This window comes from Gavialis gangeticus, unplaced genomic scaffold (assembly GCF_001723915.1).
Source record: "Gavialis gangeticus isolate Ggan-Ray unplaced genomic scaffold, GavGan_comp1, whole genome shotgun sequence".
Classification (NCBI taxonomy): Eukaryota; Metazoa; Chordata; order Crocodylia; family Gavialidae; genus Gavialis; species Gavialis gangeticus.
Window position 1 is genome coordinate 57,005,936 of NW_017729030.1, and position 16,535 is coordinate 57,022,470.

The following is a 16,535-nucleotide window of genomic DNA, read 5'->3' on the forward strand; positions in this document are numbered from 1 at the left end:
GGAGGCTGGGGCCAGGCAGGGAATGGGGCCGGGCAGGATAGTCATGGGGATTTTCCAACAGTTCCTCCAGCTGTGCCTGCCTCTGCCCGAGTGTGGGGAGGCATGGGAGAAGCCCTGCCCAGCCCCATCGCCTGCCCAGCCCCATCCCCTGCCCAGCCCTAGCGTCCCAGCTCTGGCAGCATGGTTTAAAAAAAAAAAGAAAAAAGACCCACACTTACCAGCTCTGGCAGCATGGTTTCAGGCTTCTGGGACCTCATGGCAGAGCCCCCCTCCATGCAGTGCAGGGCTGCGGGCTGCAGCATGGATTGCCCCCATTTGGTACCTGTGCAGCAGTTATCTCATCATGTGGGTGCAGCACAGCTTGGCAGGGCACTGCACACTGTCTGGGAGCTGAGGCCACTGGAGCTGAGTGGTGCTGGGCTAAGGGTGACATGTGGAGCTGCCCCAGCACCCAGACAGTACGCAGCACCCTACCGAGCTGCGCTGCACCCATGCCATGCAGCAGCTGTTGCACGGATGCCGGGTGGGGGAAGGAATCCCTGATGCCCCCCACTGCCCCGCACTGTGTGTGGGGGGGGCTCTGCCACTAGCCCTCAGAGGGCCCAATCACTGCTGCCAGAGCTGGTGAGTGCAGGGCTTTTATTTTTTTAAAAGTGCTGGGAGGCTGGGGCTTGGCCTGGGATGGGGCCAGGCAGGGCAGCCATGGGGGCTTATCCCGTGGCTCCTTTCACCCAGGGACAGGCAAGCACCGCTGGAGAAACAATGGGAGAATTTGCAGGCTGTGCCTGCCTCGCTCCAGCTGATCCGAATCTCTGAATCAGCACCGAATCAGCGCTGAATCTCTGATTCTGATTCAACTGAATCAAATGGGGACAGTGATTCAAATCACCAAATCGAATCACTGTCCTCTGAATTGACTGAATCCGAATCTAATACTTCTCTGTTTGCACAGGCCTAATGGGCATGGCACAGTAACCATCCATACTTCATTGTGCTTTAGTACTTCTAAAGGAAGTATCAAAAAATAGCAATGTCACTGTATGGCAACATGTAGACCAGGGGTGGGCAAAATGCGGCCCATGGTCTGGATGTGGCCTGCCAGGCCATTCTATCCAGCCCACTGGACCCCTACAAAATTTAGAAAATTTATATTTATCTGCCCCTGCCTGCCTGTCATATGGCCCTCGACGGCTTGCCAAAACTCAGTAAGCAGCCCTTCACCTGAAATAATTGCCCACCCCAGAATTGTAGATGCACTGTAAGTGTAATCCTGTTCTCCTATCTTCAAACCCCAGAAAAAGAGTTAATGTAAAAAGTGAGTGGTTTTTCTGTCTCTTTACTGATTTCTGTCACTTAGTCTGAAGGGTAAAATAATGGTGAATTACAAAAATAAGTCCAGCAGTGCTTCGCCAGGGACTCAAGATGGGCAGTATTAGGTGCCTAAATCATTTTACACACTTAATAGGTGGAATAGGATCTGGCCCCTAGTGTTTAGCACAGTGTAGCCCGCATCTTAATCAGAACCTTTGGGAATTACCATAATATAAAATATAAACAATAGTAATAACCACATCTGAAGTCTTGAAGCACAAAGGAATGGTGGATACTTGTAAACTACTTTCTAAATCTTTCTATTTATCTGAGATACTTGAGCAAGGTAAAATATTTGTGGTCATTTAAAATAACTTTGTACAATAACATTGTATCTGCTGCATCTCTTTGTACCACAAAATCTATTGTTCAACTGAAAAGGTGTATTATGCAGATTTTAAGAAGTGAAATCTAGATAATTATGAAATTTAAACTGAGACTGTACACAGTACACATTTGTCATGTTGCACTAACAGGTTATATGGCATGCAGCTAAAGAGGATGACATGAGTGTTCAGGAAAAAAGGAAAAAGGAAAGCTATGAATCAAATTAAACCATTAATGATTGGGAGAAAGGCTGTCAGTCAATGTAGGTCAAGCCAAGGCTGTGAAGTATAACAGAGTCCTACTTTTGCCCTGCAAAGCCATCAGTCTATCAGGGTGTTCACACTACTTTTCTTTGTAGTATGATATTAATGGGTTTTTTTTTTAAATAAACCTTTTACCTTGTCTGAACATTTTTTTTCCTTCTTAGCTACCCTCTTTTTGCCCTTCAAAGCCTCATTTTGTCATCTTTTTGGTGTTGACTCGAGAGGCATCTTACAGCTTGCTCTTCCTTAGCACATTTATATTTTTTTATGTACCATTTTAATGAGGGGTATTGTTACAATGAAGTTCTCTGATATAAAACAGGCATGGTCTGCTTTTATACCACCACCTTTGAACAAGCTTGCCAATACCTTATAGAAAACAATATCCTTCTAATGTGTTATATCTTCAGAGCTTACATCAGGCCCTTCTTGACAAGCTCACAATCTAAGGACTAATGCCCATTAGGAATTTTTTTCTGTACATTTTTTGTCCCCATTGGAAAATCCTGTTCTGTTGAAATATGTTGAAATTGTATCAGGAAAATCTACATGAAACATTTTATTTTGGATAGGAATGACCTAAAGTGAACACTTTATTATGTCAAACTAAATAACACATTTAATTTCAGGTCAGTTTGACAGTAAACTGATTATACTCTGCCACTTATATACAAGTAAATTTGATGCACTATAGGAAATAGAAGAATTTAAGACGTCTCAATTTTTCTATGAAATCCTTTGCCTTCTCTTATGCAGGAGATAAGAGTAGATGTGTTTCATGGCCCTTCCTTGCCCGTAAACTCTAACTGGTGCAGTTTTACCTCCATTGGTTTGTGCTTACTTTAACAGACTTCATCTTATGAGCATGTTTTTCAAGGCACTTTGACTTGTGACATTTGTTTCCACTGGATCTTGATTCTGTTTTATTTTAATCTGCCTCAAAGAATAAAATAGGATAAAACTGACAGTAATAGAAATGGCAACAAATGTAGACTAATGATCAGATTCTAATGCATTGTGGGTTCCATGCTGAACACACATGCACTAAAGTAAAAATATGCACACAGCCTACATGTTGTATACACAATATTTTTCCAGGGATTGTGCTCATGTCACAGATAATTAGTAGCACAAAACACAAGCAGAGAAACTATGTAGACTGCATGATGCAAGTTGGCTAGCTGTTTCAAAAGAGTCTCTACATCAATATTTCTCCTTCATTTATACCTCTCAAAAACCAGTAAAGGGAAAAATAAGCCATCAGTGTTGCAATCAGTGTACAATTTTACTAAGAAAGAGCAGAACACAAGGTGACCAGTATAGCTAGAATCCTTTCCTGCATTGCTAGGGTACAGACATGCAGCCATTTGGTATGGGTGTGACCTTTCTCAAGTCATTTGTTCCTCTCTGTCTCTCCCTTGGATATGTTCCTATGTCACCTAGGAATCACATAAAGAATGTCAAGATACATCAAATCGTGCAAAGGAGCTATAAAGAATAAATGTGCTAACAAATCATTCAGGCTTTAATTAGAGAGGTAAACTACTCACAGAACACCATCACTATTACACTGCTGGGTTTTTGTTTGTTTGCTTTCTTTTTTTTCTTTTCTTTTTTTAGGGAAAATTTGTCAAGCATTATCAGGAAGCATAAAGAAAGTGGTACCATATTAGGACTAGAGGGCTAGGGACAGAAATTACGCATTAACCAGTATAAATGATCAAAAAAATCTAGTTCAAATCTGTAACACAACAGAAGCTCAGTGCATGTAAATCACTTTCAAAATGGCCAAAATGGGTTTAGGATAAACCTGGATGGATGTAGTATCAGACATAACTGATTCCAAGAGAAGTGGTGCTGGCTCCTACCCTGGAGGTCTTTAAGAGGAGGCTAGATGAACACCTCGCTGGGGTCGTTTGACCCCAGTACTCTTTCCTGCCATTGCAGGGGGTCGGACTTTATGATCTGTTCAGGTCTCTTCCGACCCTAGAAACTATGAAACTATGATTTAAGCTAAATTGGTTTATTGAACTTTTGTCCCAGATCTCCTCCAGATTAAAGTTAACTGACAGGTTCCCAGTATCCCAGGATGCTTTGCACCTCCCCCACAAACCCACCTCAGAGGGTGGACCAAATAGCTTTGGTCCAAGCTGTCAGCTCCAGCCAGGCAGAGTGGCATGCCCTGGTACCCTCACCCCCATCTTCTAGCATGAGCCACTAGAATCTGCATTTCCAGAATCAAAAGTGAATGTCTATTCACTTGCTTATTGGTTCAATCAACACAATTTAGACCAACCTGCAAAGATTGAATCAATTCAGCCTCTGGCTTTTTGACTGTCTGTACTTAGCCTAGGAAAATACCACCTGGTTATTGACCATTATACCTAAATGTTTCTATCTGTTGACCAAAGACTTCTGCAAAGGGGGTTTCTTAGAGCTGCATTTGCTTGTTTAGCATCTAATGGAAATAATAAGTGATAGGTTGCATGGACTCAGAGAAGTGAAATATTTTCTTCAGTCTAACTTGGTGCAACAGGTTGAACAGCATTCACTGAATAGGAGGCTGATTTTGGAACAGTTTCAGCTGTTCAGGGAGTTTGTCGATGTCTTCTGGTTTCTGCTTGTATATGCAGTATTTGAAAATCTCTATGATGAGAGTGAAAAGCCATTAGTCACACAAGCAACTGTGTCCCAAGGCGGCTTTATTTTGTCCAGTAAAAAGGGTTCTCCCAAAACATGGTGCTCCTGTGGTGTAGGTGCTCAGTTGCCATACAAGAAACCTGAATTCTGGTCCTGGCTCTGCCTTTCTTTGCAATTATGGCTTTATCCTTTAATTTCTCCTGGCATCTGTTTCCTGTTTGAAGAATGGAGTTAATACTGGTATTATTTCTTCTCTCCTCCCTGTTCTTGCCCATATAAGTTCCTTCCTCATTGGGGCATGAGCTGTTCTTGCTCACTGCATGTTCAGAACATAATATGCCCTTAATCTACCAATTTCAGGTCATACTGTAACTAGAGCTGAGAATTAAACTGATAATGAAAACTTTTGTTATGGACCTCCATTTTGAGCTTCAGTGGCCCTTAGATGGGCTTCTGCATATCCTCAGAAGTGACCTGGTTGGATCAAATACGTTCACACTTTCCCTCTTCCATCTCCCCCTGCCCCCAGCTGAGTACAGCAGCAGGGGAAAACAGGATGAATGACAGATGAGCTCAGCCCCTGCTTTTGGAGCCCAAAGGCTGGGAGCCCCTGCTGCCTATCCCCTCTTTTCCTTTGCTATTGAATTCAGAGGTGAGAGGAAGGGGGCATGGGAAAAGTGAACAGCAGGGGTGTTCACCCCTGGACTCTGGAAGTGAATATAAACAGGGGCTCTAGGCAGGCCCTGTGCCAACAAACTGGTGAGCTCATAAAGCTTACACTATATGCCTCGGCATAGCTCCAGAGGAGCTACACTGATAAGCCAGTGAACTCAGGGAGCTCATTCACATCCAGGATCTCAGCAAGGGGTGTGTGGCCATGTCTCTTTTGTCTGGTATGGGTACAGTGAGAGCTCTTCACCTCATACATGTGACAGTGTTGAAGGGGGTGTGGCCACAACCCTCTCACCATGATCTGGGATCTGCCCATGCCCCCAGGCATCCTCACTAGCCAACTTCCAGGTTTGGAGCTGGTGCAAGTTGAAAGGATATGATCTGACTCATGGGGGCTATGGTGTAAGCAAATTCAGAGGGGGCGGATCTCTAAAGTGTTTTAAGAGCACACAGACAGAAGCACCCACAATCACTCAGAAACACAGCTGTGGGCATGCCATCTCCCAGTTCTTGCATAAGTTTCACCCAGGAAATGGGAGGTCATTTAATTCCCACCCAACATTCAGCTTCCACATCTCAGGAATGTTTCTTATCAACTGGGCTACAGATTAGAACTGGTGAGGTTTCCCCACAACCTTTTCTGTAAAGATAGGCCCCTGGAAAAACCAAGACCTTTTACAAGGGTTGTAGGGTTAGAAGGAAAGCAAGCAAGAGGAAGTCTAAATCTGTACCTAACTGCTGAAAGCACCCCAGGGGAAAATCTGGGTTCTGGCCCCTCCTTCTTGGGATGTTCCATTATATAAAAAGAATAAATAACCTTGGCTGCAGGGGCTGGAACACAGATTTCTCTTCAATAAACCGAGGCACCAAATCATGGGACTGATCTGGATTTGTTTCTTTGCTCCTGGCCATACTGTGGCTTCATCTGTTTGGAAGGAAATCAATCCTTATATAATATATTACTTATGTTACACTTTCTATATCAGTTTCATCTAATCAGGTTCAGCATTATCTGAGACTGTAATAGATTACTTTAAACCTTTACAGTTTCATGTGGAAAAAAACACATCCAGGTTGACTGTTCTGGCTTTAACTTGGTCTAATTTTCCTTTACTTTTGCTCATTTTACCCATTTATCTTCCTTTTATTAACAGTTTTGTTTCAGTTCTTCTTTTGCAGTAGTTTATGACCAGCTGGGTCCAAGGACTGGTAGCAGAGGGGCCACAAAGGGGCTGCATGTACACAATAGATGTTTGGCCTACCCATATTCTTTCTGCCTTATTGTATTCCATACTGCTTGAGGTAGGCTGTAGCAAAAGGGACTGTTTTGCTACACCCTGATATTGCCTGTATATCCAGACAAAATGCACCTGTAGGAGACTGGAACCAGATTCCCTAAAGATGGGGACAAATTTTGGACTTTGTTCCAAAACAGGAAATCAAACTCCAAATCACAGTGTCCTAATAATTGTTTAAGATTATCTGTTCAAGTTGTTCAGTAATTTTCTTGGGTATTTCAGGGGAATGTTGTTGCAGAGTTTAAAAGGAGACTCATTTTGGTACATGCAAGTCTGATGGAATAAGGAGTAGTGTTTTCAAAAGCACGTACATCACCTGTACTCTCAATCACCTTGTTGGTTTTTTAAATTCCCATTTAAGAGAGCAGAAGAACATAGAAGAGACTACTTAAGAACTATTGATTTATATCCCAAAGGATGGTTTATTGGATTTATATGATGGTGTGCTGGACTGTCAAAGGAGAGCAGGCAGTTGCAGCATCTTACCTCAGAAATTGATACTGTCATAAGACCAGGTGCACATGCCTACACATTCATTAATGTGCTGTAATTACAGCACATTAAATTTAGTACTTGTAATTACAGTACTACCTTAATGTGCTGTACTCAGTGCTACTACACATTAGCACCAGCACACACTTTTTTGGTGATGCTAATGTGCAATAGACTAATTCTACTGGGCATTAGCATATTAGCATGGGTTTTGCCCACTTATTAACGTGCAGTGGAATTAGACTACTGTGCTCAAAACATCTTGTGTAGATGTGTGAAGCTATTAAGGCTGAATGGTTCTAAATACTGATTTATGGGACAGTCATCAGGTACCATTTCTCTGGTGTCTGGCCTCATGACTAAGAAGACAATCAGAAGCAAAGAAAGAAGACTTTATACCTAGTACTTGTAGCAAACACTATTCAGCAATCTATTAATGGGACAAGGGAAGGAATTGATAAAACCCTTTCTCCCAGAGGGAGGGGAGAGACAGTTTGTGGGAGACAAACCAAGACAAGTGTGAGTCCCAAACTATCATGGTTTCCAAAAAGAATGCAAGTCTGCTCTACTTCTTTACTTTCAGTGGAAAGTCTGCCTGGGGCTGTGGATAGACAAAAAATATTCCATTTTGAGAAGAAGGGGAGGACTTATCACCTAATATACACCAGCCAATTCATTGCAACTGTTGTATGTGCCTACTCCTGTCCCATAGTAAATAGAGATAAACCAGGTCAGTTTACACTGGAATAAAAACACCTGCTAAATAACTGAGGTTTAGCTTTCACTGACTATGGGATAAAGTGAACACATTAAACCATTACAATGAACCACAATTAAACATGTAAGTCCCTGCCGTCCCTCCTTTTCAATAGGTATAACTGCTTTATTTATCTGTAACAGGGTGGTACCAAGGCACTCAAAAAATAATTCTATGCCACCTTGTTCTAGGGGCAGTCCATCCTGCACTCACCCACCATACCTTGCTGTTAACAGAAATATGTAGACTACAGGAGGCTGCCCTGATCTTATTAGGATGACCCTAAACTTGTGGCCCTGGCCTTCTGGGCCAATCACATGGCTCTGGCCCTCCCCTACATCATGCCTCATGCCTCACAGATGGTATCCCACTCATCATACTTGGTTCCACTCTAACTCAGGCCCTTCACTGGCCTCCCTCTAGCTGTGGTCCCTTTGCTGGGCCATCCCTAGACCCTTCACTGGGCCTCCCTCTAGCTTAGACCCTTCACTGGGCCACCCCATAGCTCAGACCCCTCACCCTGCTCAAGTCTATGGACCCCTGTGGTGTACCTGGTGTTTCTTGCCTAGTGCTTTTCTGTTAGGGTGTACTCCCCTAGCTTTCATCCTCCATAGGGTAACACACAAGGCAGTGGGAACTGAAGCTTTTGAGCACCCCATCCTCACCTTCTCCTGGAGTGGCCCATGTGCAACATTTCCTACAGGATGCCTTGCCACAGGCAACCCCATGACACCAACTGACTCCAGCAGGGTTCAGTTTTAGGTCTTACCCAGGACCAGCATCAGGCCTACCTGATCTCCCCATCTTCTACACTGGGTCCCCCTTAGAGGTTCTGCACATCCCCTGGGCTGATGTGTCGTCTGGCCCTAGCTACATTACATGTCTCCATCTTTACCTCTGGCCCTGATTCATACACAGACCCCTTATACCCAAGCCCTCCTCTTCAGATGGCTCAATTAGCCATTGTCATCTGGGTGGGTTGCTGGTCCCGGGCTCTGGAGTCCCTTGGCCCATGTTGGCCTTGCATCATAGATCCCTCCTTCGGATCCTTCCTTGCGAGAGTCCCCAGGAGCTCCCCTTTTCTCGGGTAGTGCCCAAAGGCGTCTTCCTCTGGGCATCGTCCTCCTCATATCCCTGGACGCCAAGTCCCATTGGCTCCCCACAGGTGTGGGGTGTCTCCCTGCCCTGCCCTGCCAGGTCATTATCACTGCCAGCTGCTAGGATTTCCCAAGTAACAGGGCTCCAGTTGGGAACCCTCTTACACAAACAAACTTATTATGAGGAAAAAATCTAAAAATCCAAGACAGGATAGATGAAAAGTGAAACCCGTGAAACAAAGCCATTTTTTTTCTTGAAAACATGAAAAATGGTAAATATCAAGATAACCTAAGTGGTTTTGTAAAAATTCTATTTTTGTTGTCAAAAGTAGGCATTTTTCCTAAACTATTGAGCTTTTCTGGACAATCCTGATACAGTTAGTGGTTTCTGATAAATAAGAACAAAACAAAGCAATTTTAATGGATTTTTATTGAATTTTAAAATTTCAGTAAAAAAATTCATAATAGATGTAACCTGGGCAGTACTCCAATTGAAGGGATCAAAACAGGTGCACAAGCTCTGTGGGAGGTGTAGGGACTCTCCTCCCCTATAGAGCAGAGCCAGACCACCAATGGGGACTTAGCCATATATCTTTTAATACTGGGAACATAACAGGCATAAATCAGAGGCTATAGTGGACATTACAACGCCCCAAGGGGGCAGGATTCAACAAAGGTTAGACACTTACAGTCACTGAAAAAAAACAGGGTTAACAAAATATAAAACTCAAACAGCAGAACAAATAATATGGATTGGTGAAATATACAAAGGGCACAAAATGCAGAACGTCAAATGACAAAGAAATATATGGCCTTGGTACCTGGAGGGGGAGAAACACAATGGCCTCTTTCCATTGCAAGAAGATTTTTGCTTCTTGTTATCTCAGTCACCCCAGCTGGAACTTGAACCCAGATCTCCCACTGGGTAGGAACATTACCACACAGCCAACACCAGTGATACTACTCCAGCCTGCTATGGGTCTTGACCTTCTCAGAACCTGGCCTCATGTTGAGCTGCCTGGTCTCTGATTGGAGGAGCTGGAAGCAGAGCTGGGAGCTCCTCAGGTCACTGCTCAGATCCTTCCTGGAGCAGGTGGAGCCTCTCCTGCTGGCTGCAGCCTTGCCTTGGGGATCCTGGAGCCCAGCAGGGATCCTCTCCTGCCAGCCGCCTGCTGCACTGCTGAGGGTCCCACTGCTCCCTGCAGCTCCTGCTCTTTCAGGCTTTCCTGGGACACTGCTTTTGCCGCACTAGCTCAGCTCTGTAAAGCTCCTTCCTTGTTGTCCCCCACTGGTCTCTCCCCTGAGTCAGCCCACGCTGCCCCTTTTAACCCCCTCCAGGTGACCCAAAGGGCCAATCAAGACATGGGGGGTGGGGGTGTGAGTCTCTGGGGCCTGACTGGTGTGAAAAGGGAATCCCAAGTCCTCCAATCATCTTTTACCCCTTCAAAACCCCTGGACCAAATCATTACCAGATTGGTGAGGAAAGGGAATCCCAAGTCCTCCAATCATCTTTTGCACTTTCAAAACCTCTGGGCCAGGTCACTGCCAGCCAGCTCGTCACATAGATGTCACCAAAATTTATATTATTAATGATTTTTTTTAATTTCATGTTTTAAATATCCATTCCAGAGGTTTCATGGTTTAAGTTCAGAATCACCTGAACAAATTTTGCTGTCAACTATTTTTAACTAACACACTTCTATTGCACAAGGCAGGAAAAGGTAACATCTTAAAAACTAATTCATTCAGAAAGAATGAATGGACGTCAATCAATCTACAGCCCTTCTGAACAAGTTGGTGTTTAAGGCCCTTTTTAGACCTTATACTGTAACCCAAACAAATGTTACTTGGTTTAGTGTTGTTCAGCATAGTGTAGCAGTCACATGGTAAGGCAAAAAACATGCTCTGACTGTCCTTCACCTGAACAGCTGTAATTTGTCACTAGAGGCTTGGTGAGCAGAGGCAGGACTAGGAACTAAGGGAAAGACAGATTCATGGTGCCTCTCACCACCTCTTGGACTCCAGGGCTCCAAGGTTCACTCTGCCAGATGTCCCCGGGGTGCAATGCACTGTGCACAGGCCCTCTGTGCCCCACAATCCCCACTCACCCACTGCCTCCTGGGATACTGAAAGACTTCAGCTTGAGCAGGAAAGCTGTGGAGAGTGGCCACAAGTTAATGGAACAGGAACAAAAAGGCAGATTAGGGAGAATTCTGCCCTGGAGTGATATAATGTTAAGCCAAATAATGAGTGCTTTAAGCCACTTAAAAGGTATTAATGTGCAGTCAGTCCAGGGGTTAAAAACTTTAGAAGCCACCGAAAATTACCTTGTAACAAGGCTGTCAGGTACCGCCCTGCCTCGTCTTCTGCCTGCCTACCAATAATTTGGCTAACTGCCCCTGTCTTCTATTACAGTTTAACTAGAAATCTGGTAATCTTCTAGTTTATGGCCCTCCATTTGAGGGATAGACATGAAGGGTAGATGTAGCTAAAGATTCTTAAGCTTCTAAAGCTTCATTAATTGTTTTTTTGGTCGTCTTTATCAATTTTTTCTTTCTGCCTCATCTGTGGTGAAGAGCATAGGTATTTGCCCAAAAGTTTAGACTGGAGGTGGGTGAGCAAGGCTGACTCTTTGCTGACTTAGAGGGGATGCCCGAATGGAGAACTCTGGGAAGCCTACATTTTGCTTGCTAACAAATACAGCATGCTGCATTATTGCAATCAGTGGCACTCAGGGTGAGAGCAAAGTGTGGGGCCAGTGGCAACAGAGCTCAAGGACCTGGCCCTTGAGGGCAGGAGTCATTGCCAAGAGCATCCCACTTTTGGGAATAGCCAGTGCTACAGGGGGTAGTTTTACCACAGCCAGCACCTAGGGAGTTAATGAGGTAGCCCCTGGGTGTAGGGACCCTCTCCCGTTACTCTGTGCAGCCCTAGCTTTTCTCCATTGTCTGCACTGAGCTTTGGTAACTCAAAAATGCTATTATATAAATTCTTCAGGTAAAGGGACTGTCCCTGTTACATGCACCAGGTTCAGCATCATCCAGACCAATGCTTTAATAAAGCAGTTGTTGCAAATATGGTGTAAATACAGAGGTTTGCTGAAATTAGCATTTTTCATGGGGAAATGAGCTTGACCATATTTTTCTCCCCCCCTCCACCCCCCTTTTTTGACAGGAACATGCAAAACAAAACATTGGAAGAACTGATATTTCAATATGTTGGTTAGCATCCCAAAGGTTGAGGATTAGAAACAAAATAATTAATTTTGATTGCAAATGTCAACATTTTTCATTGTGATTTTTCCTGTTTTTTTTCAGACAAAATATGTTTTCATAACTTTAGTAATTCAAGTATTTGCCTCATTTTGGAATGAAAACAAACATTGTATTTATTATTGGAATTTCCTGTGATATGGCAGAGCAGCTTTCATAAATAATAAATCAGAATACTGAAATATTCTAATGTTCTAAGCAATTTTACATGCTGTGTACTATCACATTCAAGTTTAGGAAACATCCCTCCTTTGCTATAGTTTTTCATTAAATGGGTTCATGGAAAGGAAATCCTGAATGAGACTGATTCATCAAGGTAATTCAGTAAAGCACATGAATAGTCTCATCTTCATCTGTGCTGAATTAAGGTTTCAGGGTGTGGACAAAACCCCTGATTCTGAGCCAAAGACAACGGTTGGATTTTACCACAAGTTCTTGCGTTCTTTATTATTGGTGCACCTCAAAAATTGAATGCGGATTTATGGTTAATCAAGTAACAGATTGTCAATCCTAATCTTAGTTACAAGATATTGTATTAAAGTGCTAGTGATTCTAGGCAGTTTAGCCAACCACTCTTTCAACTTTGTCTTGGGAAATAGTGCACTCTAGTGGAATAAAAATAGAAATTCATGTTCTGGGTATAATTATTTCCAAACCCAGACAACAAATTCATTCATCTAAAATTCTACTGGGATTTTGGTACATCCAATAGATTTTATCAAACGCTGACCAAGAATCTCTTTCAGGCTTGTGGCAATCCAAAGGACATTCTTGCTTATACTTTAAATGACATATTCTTGCATGATTTTCATAGAATAAGAACACTCCACATTGATTTCAGTGAAAAAGTTGAGGTTTATGTGCTCCAGGCAAAGATGAATAAATTAAAGTGAAAGGTATTCAGACATTGGGTTAATGATATAACACATCTTCGCATTTGTATCTGTTGATATTGTGGGTCAGACTTTCCAAAAACTCAGCCCTCAACAGCTCTGATTGTTTCCAATGAGAGGTACGTTAAACAAAAATACGCTCACTTCTTTAACACCTACAATGAGAATATCTGAACAGGTAGCCCCTGAGCCTCTGCTGGCTTAAATTCTCATGCTAGGAGTCAATTCAATGGAGTAGATACATGGTTGGTGATGTAAGATGCACCTCCCTTGATGTCCATGGTATGATGCTGAGGATCTGGTCCTGGATTGGAAAATACCAAAAAGGATTGCCTTAAGGAATACCCGCATAACAATGCACATGAAAAAAAAGGACAGATAAATGACCATGTATTGCTGCATGTAGCTGGCTATTCTTAATGGCAAGCCCATATAGCAATACTGGTTAGTTTTCCATGGTATAAATTATGGCCATCTCCATGTTGCCTTCTGAGAAATAATGTGATGTGCTTACTAGGGCTGTGCAGAGCTTTGGTCCCTGATTCGATTTGACAGAGATTCGGCCCAATTTGGTGGCCAGATTTCTGAATCCAAATCAAATCAGAGGACCCTTTAATCTCTCCAAATCAAATTGGAGCCCTCCAAATCAATTTGGAAAGATTCTATATACCTCTAGGAAGCAGGGGTTCATGAATGCTATGACGCTGGAGCACATGGGGCATCTCACAGGAGCACAGGGGGCTCCCCAGTGCACTTGGCAGCAGATCTGGAAGTGGACCAGAAGCACTTCTGGTCTACTTCTGGGTCTGCCAGGGAGTGTGCAGGTCTCCCTCCCCCATGCCCCACAGCTTGGTGACTGGTGCCTTCTGGGTCTGGGAGGGGGCACCTGGGGTCCCCCCGTGGCTGATCGCTGAGCTGGGGAGGCACTGGAGGGAGAGGGAGGGGGCAGCATGCTCCTTGGCAGACCTGGTAGAGGACTGGAAGTAGTTCCGGTCCACTTCTGGGTTCACCGCCAAGCACATGAAGAGCCCCCTGCACTCCTGTGGGTTGCTCCATGTGCCCCAAATAAGCTACTGGACATTAATCATGAATTGCGCCTGCTACCTCAAGGTACGTAGAAAAAACTTTCAAATGTGTGTCTGTGTCTGAATGTTTTGATTTGGATTCTGAAACAATGAATCAAATCACTGTCCCTGATTCAGGAACCAAATCGATCCCACTTTGCATACCCCTAGTGCTTACTTTTTGCAAGGTATTAGGAATATGGCCAAGGCAGAGCATCTATGGCATGTGCCCAATGTTGTACTATGGGTAGCCACATTCCAGGTTTTCAGTGTGTAGCACATGCCAATAAGGCAGGTTATGGATTCCTTAGCTCACTCAGGAAGTAATACAGATATTCCCTGTTTGTCTTTAGTCAAAGGTAGGGGTATATACCAACCTCATGGTCAAATGTTTCCATAAGGGACATACAGCAGTAAAAGTTAGGGTCCAGGTTGTTCTTTACAAATTTTTGATTGAAAAAGTGATGAATGAAGATTAACAATTAAAGAGTTGAAAGATTTTGCTTTGATAGCTTTTAACTTGGGGGGAAAACCTTTTTGAAATCAATTCTATTTAAACATTTGGCTAAATTTGCTTTTCTAAGGTATAAAAACACATCCCAAAAGCAAAGACAAAACAGAACAGAATGTTTATTTTCCCAGGTCAAACAGATTGCTTCATATTTGTACCACAAAACACTGGTCAGCTTTGCAGAGTTCCAAAGGGATAGAAATGTGTATAGTTACAGCATAGCCTTCTCAGCCCACTTGAGGCAGTATCTCTTACTTTGGCAATATTGTGCAGCATCTCTTACTTTGGGATCCTTTGTTCAAAGTAAAACATTTTCACATTCCCCTTCCTTTTACTATAAAACAAAGAAAACCCACCAGTGACAAGTCTGTATGAATATATCTGCATATAAGTTTTGAGCATCTTTAGTCTAGGAGAATGTGCAGGAGGGTATTTGTAATAATAATATTTTCAGTGCATAGTAACCATCTAATTGTCTTTGACCTCAAAACACCAGGTGAAAACAGCAGGTGTGGCAGCTGGGGTATTGGCCTGAGGAACTGAGTGCTGTTCTTAGCTCTGTCTCCACGGTTGTGTGGCCTTGGGTAAATTGCTTCCCATCCCTTCCCTTTCCTATTCCTGGATTCTGTTTATGCAAAAATCAGAAATGTGATATCATACAGCTTGTAGTTATAGCTTAACTAGCCTCAGTAGGTGCGTACACACATGCAAGCATGTGCGCCTGCAGCAGCTGAAATAGAAGTGGCGCAAATCTGAGGCAGGGCTTTTTGCTTCAGTGCAGGTGCTAGGACATGCACTTTTGGTGTGGAGCAAATTGTGCCAATTGGGGCAAAATAACCCTGCCTGGCTCCTTCTGGATCTGCTGCCAGGGGGAGCTAAAGCCCAGGGCCAGCACCTGTGCTGTCCCCAGCAGTATCAAAAGCCACCCTGGCAAGTAGCTCAGGGCTACTTGTTCTCAGGAGCTTCTGGGGCTCGGCCAATTGGTACCTGGGGACACTACCCCTTGTGCCAGCTGGACTGCTGAAGCAGCCCTGAGAGTTCTCTGTACCCTTTACCCACTGCAGCAGTCTGCAGTGGGGGCTGCTGCCTGGTTGTGACTTGCTGTGCACCTGCCAGACCTGGATGGGGACTGCACAGCCAGTAGAGGCATCTGCCCCTCTGGGCCAGCTGCCAGTGGGCTATGCTTGTAGGGCTGGCCTCTGTGTGGCACTACTGCTATGTATGCCCCCTGCCCAGCCATCTGGGCAGGTATCACCCAGAAGATGTTTTGGGTGTGGTGGCCAGCTTTGAACTGTCTAAGCATTCTTCCTGGCCCCATTTGGCCAGGAGGTCAGCCACAGCCAGCTGGGTCCAAGGTGCCAGCTCTAAGCAGGCAGGTTCTGCCACTGGTCTCCCTAGCAGGAATTCTGGTGCTCCCTATTGGAAAACTGAAAAATCTGTAATAAAAAAAAATCCCGAAGTCACTCTGTAAAATACCCCCAAATCATGTTCCTCCACAAGTAAAACAAAAGACCACTATAAAGAGAGAGAGAGAAAGAGAGTCAGAGACAGTGATCCGTTGGACAATGTTTTATTGATATATCTTACAGTGTTAAAGCAAGTCTCTTATTATAATAATAAAGTGAACTCTAAATACATGTTTCATGAATTCATATTTTGCTGCCTGGGTGGGGCAGCCATTGTGGGCGATGGCACCCACACAAATGCTACGGCCCCCCAACAGGGGGTTCAGCCCCCACACAAGTGCTATGGCCCCCCCAACAGGGGCCAGATGGTCCCTACAGAGTCTATCACCACCCCCCCTGCAAGGCCCATATGCCCCACGCCAGCCTCCCAATTGCTGGCCCACCTGGCCCCATCCCTCACCAGCTGCTGTAG